This window comes from Populus nigra, chromosome 9 (genome assembly GCF_951802175.1).
Source record: "Populus nigra chromosome 9, ddPopNigr1.1, whole genome shotgun sequence".
NCBI classification, from domain to species: domain Eukaryota; kingdom Viridiplantae; phylum Streptophyta; class Magnoliopsida; order Malpighiales; family Salicaceae; genus Populus; species Populus nigra.
Genome location: NC_084860.1, coordinates 1,304,103 through 1,314,473, shown reverse-complemented (window position 1 = coordinate 1,314,473; position 10,371 = coordinate 1,304,103). Strand labels below are relative to the sequence as shown.

Here is a 10,371-nt window from a genome sequence, read left to right as displayed (position 1 = left end):
ATGTGCTCAAGCATGTTATACACATTACTGATTATTAAAGTAATGCTTGCTCATAATCTGTGTTTGCAGCAGTAGTCCAGCTTACGGGACGTGCAGCTTCTCACATTACATTGGAGTGTGCCTTGCAAACTCATCCAAACATCACCGTCATTGGAGAAGAGGTGCTTCTATTAATTTGCTTCTTTAGTTTTGAATATTTGACAGGTTGAGTTTCTTAGCTGGTAATTTATCAGTATATCATGTGTTATGCATCTCTGTGGAAAAAACTTGGTTCCATTGTTGGTCACTGCTTTGTACTTTGTCAAGTTTGAAGTACCTTGTTTTCCTTCTTTGTTGCATCTAATTATGATCCCCATTTTTAATTTGTTAGTTGACTCTTCCAAATTTATCCCTTTAGTAATTAATGCTCAAGCTGATCTGGGAAAGTTGACATTGTGTGTGGGAGCTCTTGGGCCAAATCATTTTTGTAATTTCTGCAGTTCAGTTTATGTTCATTGTAGAAAATTAAGCTTCCCATATACATTCTCTTACCCTCTTTTATCTTGTTGCAGGTTGCTGCTAAGAAACTGACGCTGAAAAATGTTACAGATTACATAGTAAATGTAATCTGTAAACGTTCTGATCTTGGATATAATTATGAAAAGTTACCTTTTCGTAACTTTAGTGGCAATGTCAATTTTTTTTCCTTTATTTGAACGCAATGTTCATTTTGATTATGTTTCTTTTCAGGTTCAGCAGCTTATAGAAAAAAAAATCTGACATAAATCTAATCTTAATATATTTATTTTTATAGTGATCAATCAATCAAGTTCTTAAGCTATAAAAAGCAGAGTAATAATATATACCTCTGAAAACGGATTAATTCAGCTACTAAGAATTAAGTTTATCATTTTCTGGTGTCTTGGAAATTCTGGAACAGAATAATTAGCTAGTGAGGACTTTCATGGTGCATACCTCATTCATTGGATGATTTGTTTCATTAGTGGAAATGATTGATTAAAGAAAAGTTCTAGCAAAAGGTATGGCAAGGATCTCTTTTATAGAATAGTGTAGATTATCTGGCATACTAGAAATGAATTCTTATTTGAAGCAATCATCCCTGATGGGGAATATCTTTTAAGAAAATATCCCTATAGAGGAGAAGCTCATCCGAGCAAGAAGTCACCGAAAAGAAAAGGTGTATTTTAAAAGATCAATATAAAGTATTATTTAATTATGTAGAAGTTGATATAAATAGTATGGAATATTTAAAAGTTGATATAAATTTTTATTTAACAACTTAAATTTTTTAGTATAATATCACAATTTTAATAATTAAGTGGTTAGAAATCTAAAACTCATAATTAAAGAGGACAATTTAACTCATAGAAACTGAGGTGATGAGTAAAGACGAACCATATTTTGAGATTCAATAAAACCCTCGGGAGGAATTATTTTAGGAACTGTTTTAATGTATACATTCAAAGTTTCAGTTTTGATAAACAAAACCAAGTCTTTGTTTTTGTTCTTAAAAAAGATTTATGTGATGAATCAAAATAAAAAAACAAGCCCTTAAAATAAAAAAAGCAATTAAAGCATTTACAAAATCATGATAGAAAGCAATGTTAAATCATATATTCAATGGAGTAAAACAGGGTCCAACAAGAAACAAAAGCCTTCCCAAGAATATAATGGGTAAGAGAGGCAAAAGAAGAATGTTGGACACAAAAGCCTTCCCAAGAATATGGTGGGTAAGAGAGGAAAAAGAAGAAACGAATCCTAACTGAAGCATATAATTTTGAACACATGGCTCACAACAAAACAAGAGTTTATAGGAAACTAAAAAAAGGGTGACATTTATATTTTCAAACCAGGGAAGAATACATACATTTAACACCAAAACATTACACAAGTTTTTTATTTTACAAAAATTCTTGAAATCAAACTTAGACGAGTTAAAAATACAGATAAAAAAGGAGTCATTGGAAAACTCTAATTGAAGGGACTCATTAAATTTTAAGATTTTAAGTCAACTGAGATAAAAAAGAAGACAAAACATTTTGATTTTGATTAAAGAAAATCGTCAAATTAGGATCTAAGTTTAACTGAGCTGAAGATAAAGACTAAGGTTCTTGTTAAATGAGATCTCTAGATTGAGATTTTTGATTAATTGAACTAAATGCAAGATTTTGGTTCTTGTTAAAAGTGATCGCTAGATTAGGATCTTAGATTGACCGAGTTGTTTTGGTTAAAAGAAAATACGATATTCCTGAATAAGTTTGTAAAATTTTGAATTTTTAATGAAAAAACAATTTTTTTATGTCTTTTTTTTTTTGTTTACCCTTTTGTATTATTTATTCTTTTTAGACAAGAATAAAAAAAAAAAACATTGCACAATAGATTTTGCATTTAACAGTGATAATCCACAAATTAAACACATGGTAGAAAAAATATAAAACACAAAGAAAAAAATGAAACAATGCATTCTCAAATATCCCTAAATATTTTTAGATTTTCTAATATCAAAAATAAATTCATTTGATCAGATATCAAAATATAAATGGGATAAAATACATGAAAAAAACCTAAAAATGCTTAGCAAACATAATTTGGACCGTTTAGGTCTAAAGTCCAAACTCAGCCTATTTTTTTTATTTTTTTTTAAGTTGGGTCTAGCCTAGCTATATGGGCTGAGCTAGACCCAGCGGCCCAGGCCGGCCCGCTATCAGAAGCACACGTGCAGCGTGCGCCGGGGGTTTGACTTTGCAAGCGGGGGAAGGAAGAACAGGGACTCACCTTACTGCTGTTCGAAGGCTGAAGATTTGAAGACTGGATTGCCCTTCTAGGCGGCTGCTTTTCCCTTCGTTCTTCTTCTTCGCTCCTTCCTTTGCTTGTTTCGGGTTCCCTTTTTTTTCGTTTCAGTCTTCTCTCTCTCTCTCTCTGTTTTCTCTCGGTCTCTCTTCTGGATTCGTTCCCCTGCTTTTCTGTCTTTTTCTTTTGTCTGTTCTCCTCTGCCTTTTATAGGCTTTCCTCGCGCAATGCTGATCCTTATCTTCCCCGGGCGCTAATCTTCATGTGGAGATAGAATTTGAGACTCTGTATTTTGGTTGGATTGGGACACCAACAGTCCAGCCATTGCTGAACTGTTGGTGGTGAACTTCGACCCGGACTCCAGCGGCGTGTCCGGAAGGGAAGTTTGATGGGATGGGGAACCTTCGCAAACAAAACTCGATCTGTGTTGGGCTGCCTATCTTGGCAGCGGGCAGCATTGCGTTTGTTTTTTCTTCACTGGTAGCAAGACGATGACTGGGCATGAAACGACGCCGTTTAGGGGCTGGGGCGGCTATTTTTCAATCTGGTCCCCTGATTTTAACATTGTTTACACGGTCCCCTGGGAGAAATTGTAATTAGACCCCTGAATTGCGGCTCCTTGTACACAACGGTCCTTGGACTTTAATTTCCTGCAATTTGGACCTAAATCAGCCCTGATTTTAATATTTCTTCAATTAAGTCCTTGATCTCTTTAATTAAACTAATTCTAAGCTCAATTTAATCCCCGAACTTATCAATTCTTCAATTAAACTCTTGACATCATTAATTAAACCAAATCAAAGTTTAATTGAGTCCTTAAACTTGAAAATCCTTTCAATTAATTCATAATTTTATTAATTAAATTGATTCAAAATTTAATTAAGTCCCCAATCTTATCAAATCTTCCATTTTCTATCAAAATTGGCTCCTAAACTTATAATTCCACCCTGATTAAATCCTCAAGACGTCCAATTTTTGTTGTCTTGGCCCAAATCTCAATATTTCTTCATTTATTTCATTTTTTTGGGTTAATTTATGTTGTCAAAAATTGATTTATGACAAAGAGGATCACTAGAATTGGGATTTTTGGTTAGCCGAGCTTTTTTTCATATTTTAATTCTAGTTAAAAAGAATCACCAAGTTAGAATCTCAAGTTGACTGAGCTTTTAGTTATAGTTCAAGGAATCACCATATTAGAATTTCAAGTTAACCAATTGTAAAAGGTTTAATCATAGTTCTAATTGAAAAGATCGTTACGAAAGCAAAGTTCAGGTCAACTGAACTAGAAGCTTCAAGAAGATAAGTTTTGGAAGAACAATTTGTTTGTCTTAAAACTTACTACGCAAAGCACTTAACAAGTATTTGCTCCATAAGTATTGTAAAGAGAAGATATTTGTTGTTATCTATTTTTAGGGCCCAAAATAAACAAAATAAAATAGAGAAAATACAAAATTTTTGAATGAAATGTTGGAAGAAAAAAGAATACACACACATACACCATAACGCTCAAGAAATTGCCAAAGACTATTTGAGGAAAATTAAAATGGGATTTGACAATATATTTTCGACTAAAAAAGACCCTATTGACAAAGAAAATTCAAATTTGGATGTTTAAGGACTCAGTTAAAAAACTTTTAAGGCTTAATTGAATTTATTAAGGGTTTAATTGCAAGAAAAATGACTTGTTGAAAGCAAAAAATCATTCATCTCATAACAAAGGGCTTTACGGGTATTCAACCTTTTGATTTATGGTTAAATTACAAATTTACCCTTTGCATGAAAAACATTAAGCCATTGACACAAGGGTAATTGAGTCTTTTCACTTATGGTTTTTTTGGTGATTATTTGGTTGGTCAAGGGTGATAATATAATTTACCATTTAAATAATGCATTGCACGCGCCAGCATGTAGGAGGCCCCGTGCTTTTGGAGTGGTGCGTGCAGCGCCTCCAAGTGGTTAATAATATGATTCCGTTGTGTCGTTTTGTTCGTCTTCATGTTCTCTTCCTATATAGGTGGCGCGTGTCACCCAAAAATGGTCGATTTATCGCTGGTGGCCCTTTCTATTTTTGTCCTTCATTTCTCTCCTACCGGTAAAAAACTAAATTCATCCCTCATTTTTGTTGGTTTAGAGTCCATCGTTCTAGTTTTGATAATTTAATTTAGTCCTCTTCCCTTTTGTTAAACTTTTATTTGTTTTCAATTTAATATTTCAATTCTAATTTGTATATATAATGTTTTTCGATTCGGTCCTTCTACTTTTAATAATAATAATAAATTTTTTTCCTTGGCTTTTTTTTCAAAGTTTTTATAGTTTTTAATTTTATCAATTAAATTAAGTTTTTGATTGTTTTTCAATAGTGATAATATTTGTTTTAGTTTGGTCCTTCTTCTTTTCATTTCTTATTTGTTTCCTTTTCCTTTTTATCCAAGTTACAGTTTTTAATTTTATCCTTCAAATCAAGTTTATAATTTTTATTATTTCAATAATAATAATAATAATAATGGTAATTATAGTAGTTGTAATAACAATAGTAATAGTAATAATGATGCTAGCAATATTAATAATAGTGATAATAATATTAATAATATTGGAAATAATAATAGTTTATTATAATAGTAATAATGATGATGATGATGATAATTGTGATAATAATATTAATAATAGTAATGATGATGATGATAATTAAAATATTAATGGTAATAGTAATGAGATTATCCACACAAAAAAATAGTAATAGTAATAGTAATGGTAGCTGTAAAAGTAATGTTGATAGCAATAATAATAACTAATGATAATATTAATAGAATTGTAGTGATAATGATGATAATGATAATAGTTTATTAAGATAATAGTGGTAATGATGATATTAATAATTGTGATAGTGATAATAATAATAATAGTAATAGTTTATTAAGGTGGTTGTGGTTGTGGTATTTGTAATTATGATGATAATATAAATAATAGTGATAATAATCTTATCGATAATTGTAAAGATAATAATAACAACAATAATAATAGTATTAATATTATTGATAGTAATAGTAATAGTGATAATAACAATAGTAATAATAATTATATTTATAATAGTAATCATAATAGTTATGATAATGAATAGTAATAATGCTAACAAGGCTAATAATAAGAATAATAATAATAATAACAACAACAACAACAACAACAACAACAACAATAGTATTAACAGTAATAATAACAACAATGGTAATAATGATAGTGAAAGTGATCACGATAATGATAACGCCAACCTTCTTTTTATTTTTTCTTTATATAGGGTTAGTGTGTCTTGCGTGTTTGCTAGGATAACTTAGGTTCCCTTGATTTACGGGTTTGGTGAGCTGTCTTTTTTCTTCTAATTAAACATGACTTTTTTTTCTTCAATTTCTTCCTCGTACTATAAAAAAATAGTTTCATAGAAAAGTCATTTTATTAAACTTTATAAAATCCATAGACATGTTCACAAGTTTGGTTGGTTGACTTGGTTCACAGATCTGGCAAGTTTAACGTTTTTTTTTTCAACATCTGAGTATTGAGTTGGTATTCGATTTAGATATTGTTTATTTTTTTTATCATATAGTTACATAAAAAGATATTTTGAAAAACAAAATGAATTATAATCTCATTAGAGTCTATAACCCGGTTAACAGGTTTGACGTGCTAGCCCGAGTAACCTAGTTCACAGGTTTAGTGAGTTTACCCCCTGAATGGATATGATTATTTTATTTTTGGTCCTTTGAATTTTCTAATTTTTTCTCCTCAATTTTTTCCTTCAATATTAAATTGGTTGGGAAATAAACTGCAAAATTTATTTTTTATTGCTTTCTATAGAGTTATCATTGTCTCAAATAAGTGTCTATTTTTATATTGATGTTGAATTTTATGAGCATATATTTATCATATAATTAAAAAAATATTTTATAAAAAAATTATTAAACTTAATATAGTCCATGACATGTGTTGCTGAGAGACTGAGATCAATCCAATCTGTCATTATCTCAATATTTTTTTAAAAAAAGTTGTCATTTAAAGTTTTTTCAAAAGTTAAACCATGTTTTTACCAATTATTAATATTGTATTTTGACCCATGAAATTGATCCATTTAATTTGAGCTAGCTTTGGCATGGTTTATTTGGAAACTTGAGTTAAACAAAGAGTTAAGTTCTGAGGTTTCAAGATTAACTAGTTTGACCAGGTTTAATAATATTGCAAAAAAATTATTTGTGCTCTTAATCTTTTTTATATATATTTTTAAAAAATAAATTGTTTGACCCGTGGTGAATCACGAACCAATAAACTTATATATATGATAAGAAAATAAAACAAATCTACAGTGAATATGCACCAGGGGCTACACCTGTAAGAGTTTACATACATAATTTTAAAAATGGTTTTTTGAAATAATTCAAAATTTTAAATTAAAATAGTTTTTTGATATAATATATATTAACCAAGTAGTAAGAAAACTAAATCCTATACAATTATAAAATTTCATTAATTAAACTAATTTAAAATTTAATTAAGTCCCTAATCTTATTAAATTTTCCATTTTCTATCAAAATTAGCTCTCAAACATATAATTCCACCCTGATTAAATCATTAAGACTTTCAATTTGTGTTGTCTTGACCTAAATTTCAATTTTTCTTCATTAATTTTATTTTTTGGGTGAATTTATATTGTTAAAAATTAAGAGGATCACTAGAATTGGGATTTTAAATTAGCTGAGTTGTTTTTCAGAATCTATTTTAAAAAACCTTTCCAAGATCATTTGTATAAAGTGTCAGCTAGTTATAGCCAACAAAGCTCAAATTGCCCTCTAAACTAGGCTCAAAGTTGCTACATTATTCAATTTTTTATATTTTTCTAGTTAATTTTAAATTTTTAGCATAATATTTGATGTTCATGCTATTTTTTATTTGAATTAGAATTCAGATTATTTTTATTTTTAAAAGTCAATTTAAAAGGTTGTGATCTCTATTTCAAGAGCAACCTATTAGAAAAAAAATTCAATAATAATTTTTAAATTATAATTTTTATGTGATTTTTTTAATTTGTTTTTTTTTTAAAAAAATCTTCTTCCTTCTTATTTGATTCCCATTCTTTAGGTTTGACTGCATCAGAACTTACATAAGGCCGCATCTGCACAGCAAGGGATAGCTAAATTCACCACTTACATAAGGCCGCATCTGCACAGCAAGGGATAGCTTTAATCGCTCTTTTTTCATTTTAAACCAATCATTTGTTTAGTAGACTCACAATTTACCCCGTATGACTTGTCACATCAATCATCTTAAATTATTAAATTACATTAAATAAATGATTTGAAATTAACTTTCTAATACATGAAAAACCCTTTGAATTTGAAGATTTGCACATGTTCATCATTATTTTGTGTACCATCTTATTAGTATAAATTATTTCGTTAGATTCTAATCCATGAAGAGTGATCTATTGGTCTCAAACAATTTGATGGTGTACTAGCAAAAGAAAAAACATATAGTCTAAAATACAAAAGAAAAGGCAACTTATTGCTTTTACTATTCAAGGGATACTGGCCAGCAAGGCTAGAAAGATTCTGCAACCAGAAAAGAACGATTTTTTTTTTTTTTTGAGACTCGTACTATGCTTTTACTATTCAAGGGTTCTCGGATGCGAATTGAGCAGTAGCTTGGATAACAGGAAATCTACTTAGGGGCGAAAGTTAGTCAGTTGGAAGTCAGCAAAGCAGCGAAGGGTGTACGAAGCACTAGCTTTATTGCTCTTTTTTTATAACATGGACACTTGTTCTATTAAAATGAAGACCAAAATACTTTACCAATTTTCTTACAAACCGATTGAAAAATCATTTATTTATTACACTTATAATTCGAACCCTTATCGTCATCTCTTGCTCATTAAATTTTAATATAATGTTAAAAAATTATTTTAACCCCCAAAATTTAAACTCTTATAGAGATCCAAGAAATATATTATATTACCTCTCTATCAACATAAAAGAACAAAGAATTTGATCTCATGTTTCACGACAGGGTAGTTACCCTTTAGCTAGCCTCGTAGCTGGTTGGTGATCATTTCCATTGCACTCTAGCTATAGTCTTAGCAGAAGGAAATGATGTCCCTTTGGCTTGTTGGAAATAGAATTAAAGGACAATTTGTCATGAACGTGGAACACAATTTTATATTCTATGCTTATTTAAAGTTGTAGTGTGATAATTGTTCTCATGTATGAGAACAATTAAGTACGATTATTGCAAAAGGAAAAGGGAAAACAAAGAATAATTTACTTTCTTCTTTTTTGATTTGTTTATTTTAGAAGCACGAAGGTGAATCTCGATTTCAAGCTGCAATATTATGGTTTAACAAATGGAGTACATTTTTTACACTGAACTAAGAAAAACAAATTGACATAAATCTAATCTAATTATATTTATTTCTGTAATGATCAATTAATCAAGTTCTTAATGTATAAAAAAAAACAAAGTAATAATATATACTTCTGAAATCGGGTTAATTCAACTATTAATGTTGAAGAAAATATCAAAGAAGGAGCTCATCAGCAAGAATTCAATGAAAAGGAAAAGTGTATTTTAAATGATCAATACCGAGTATTATTTAATTCTTTAAAAATAAACAAAAATGTGAGAGGGTGAAGATGGTATGGAATGTTAGAAAGTTGATTAAATTTTTTTTTTAAAACAATTAAAATTTTCAAATTAAAATAGTTGTTTGATATCCACCTCATCTAACATATTAATTCCATGATTTTCATCTGAATTCAACTTTAGGCTAGATGAAATAACGACGGACGTGTTGCTCAAACAGTAATAAATGGGATTCTTAGTTGTTTTCATTGTAAAAACAAAAAGGTTTCCTTGTCGACTTTTCTTTTAGGTTGAACATAATACAACATCTGAAACACATCTTGTTGACGTTGATTTGCAAAGCATGATCAGACGTTTTATTCTATAGGAGAATAATCAAATCTTTATTTTATTCTTATAAAAGAAATAAATAAGACTTCACCTTTATTATATATATATATTCTTATAATAGTTTCACTCTATAAACTAAACAAGCAAAACACGGATTCTAGTTTACTTTTATTTTTAACAAGGAATAGTTCTTTATAGGGTTCTCAAACGGCTTAATGAAGAAAAACTACAAGCTAGGTTGTTTCTTTGTAGTCATCTCTTGGAAACAAGTTTTCTTGTTGACGACGTTGATTTTACCAAGAGCTAGCTATAGCAGCATTCCAATAATTTTGTTAAATTATGAATACACCTAAAAAAGATTTTAGAGATCAATTCAAGAAAACACTACAAACTACAACTTAGTGCTAAGTTAAAGTTAGGAAAGTTTTAGAAAAATCAAACAAACACAAGGAATATTCTAGAAATGAAAGAATGCTTGTCCACAGTTCAAAGAACTTTGGAATTTTCTAGTGTATTAGCTAAGATTTCAGCAAGTTCTATGGCTGGAAGTTCGTTTAGATTGTTTCATTTAGATTGGTTAAGAAGGCTATAAATAGCCATGCAATCATCACTTGTAAGGTAAGCTAAAAACTA

At 29.4% G+C, this 10,371-nt stretch overlaps 1 long non-coding RNA gene across 1 annotated transcript; it reads left to right on the top strand.

Moving 5' to 3' along the window:
- Nucleotides 1-63: 63 nt before the first annotated feature.
- Nucleotides 64-800, top strand: LOC133702965 (uncharacterized). The gene is made up of 2 exons (XR_009843810.1): nucleotides 64-161; nucleotides 552-800. It is a non-coding gene; the product is annotated as an uncharacterized LOC133702965 (long non-coding RNA).
- Nucleotides 801-10,371: the final 9,571 nt, after the last annotated feature.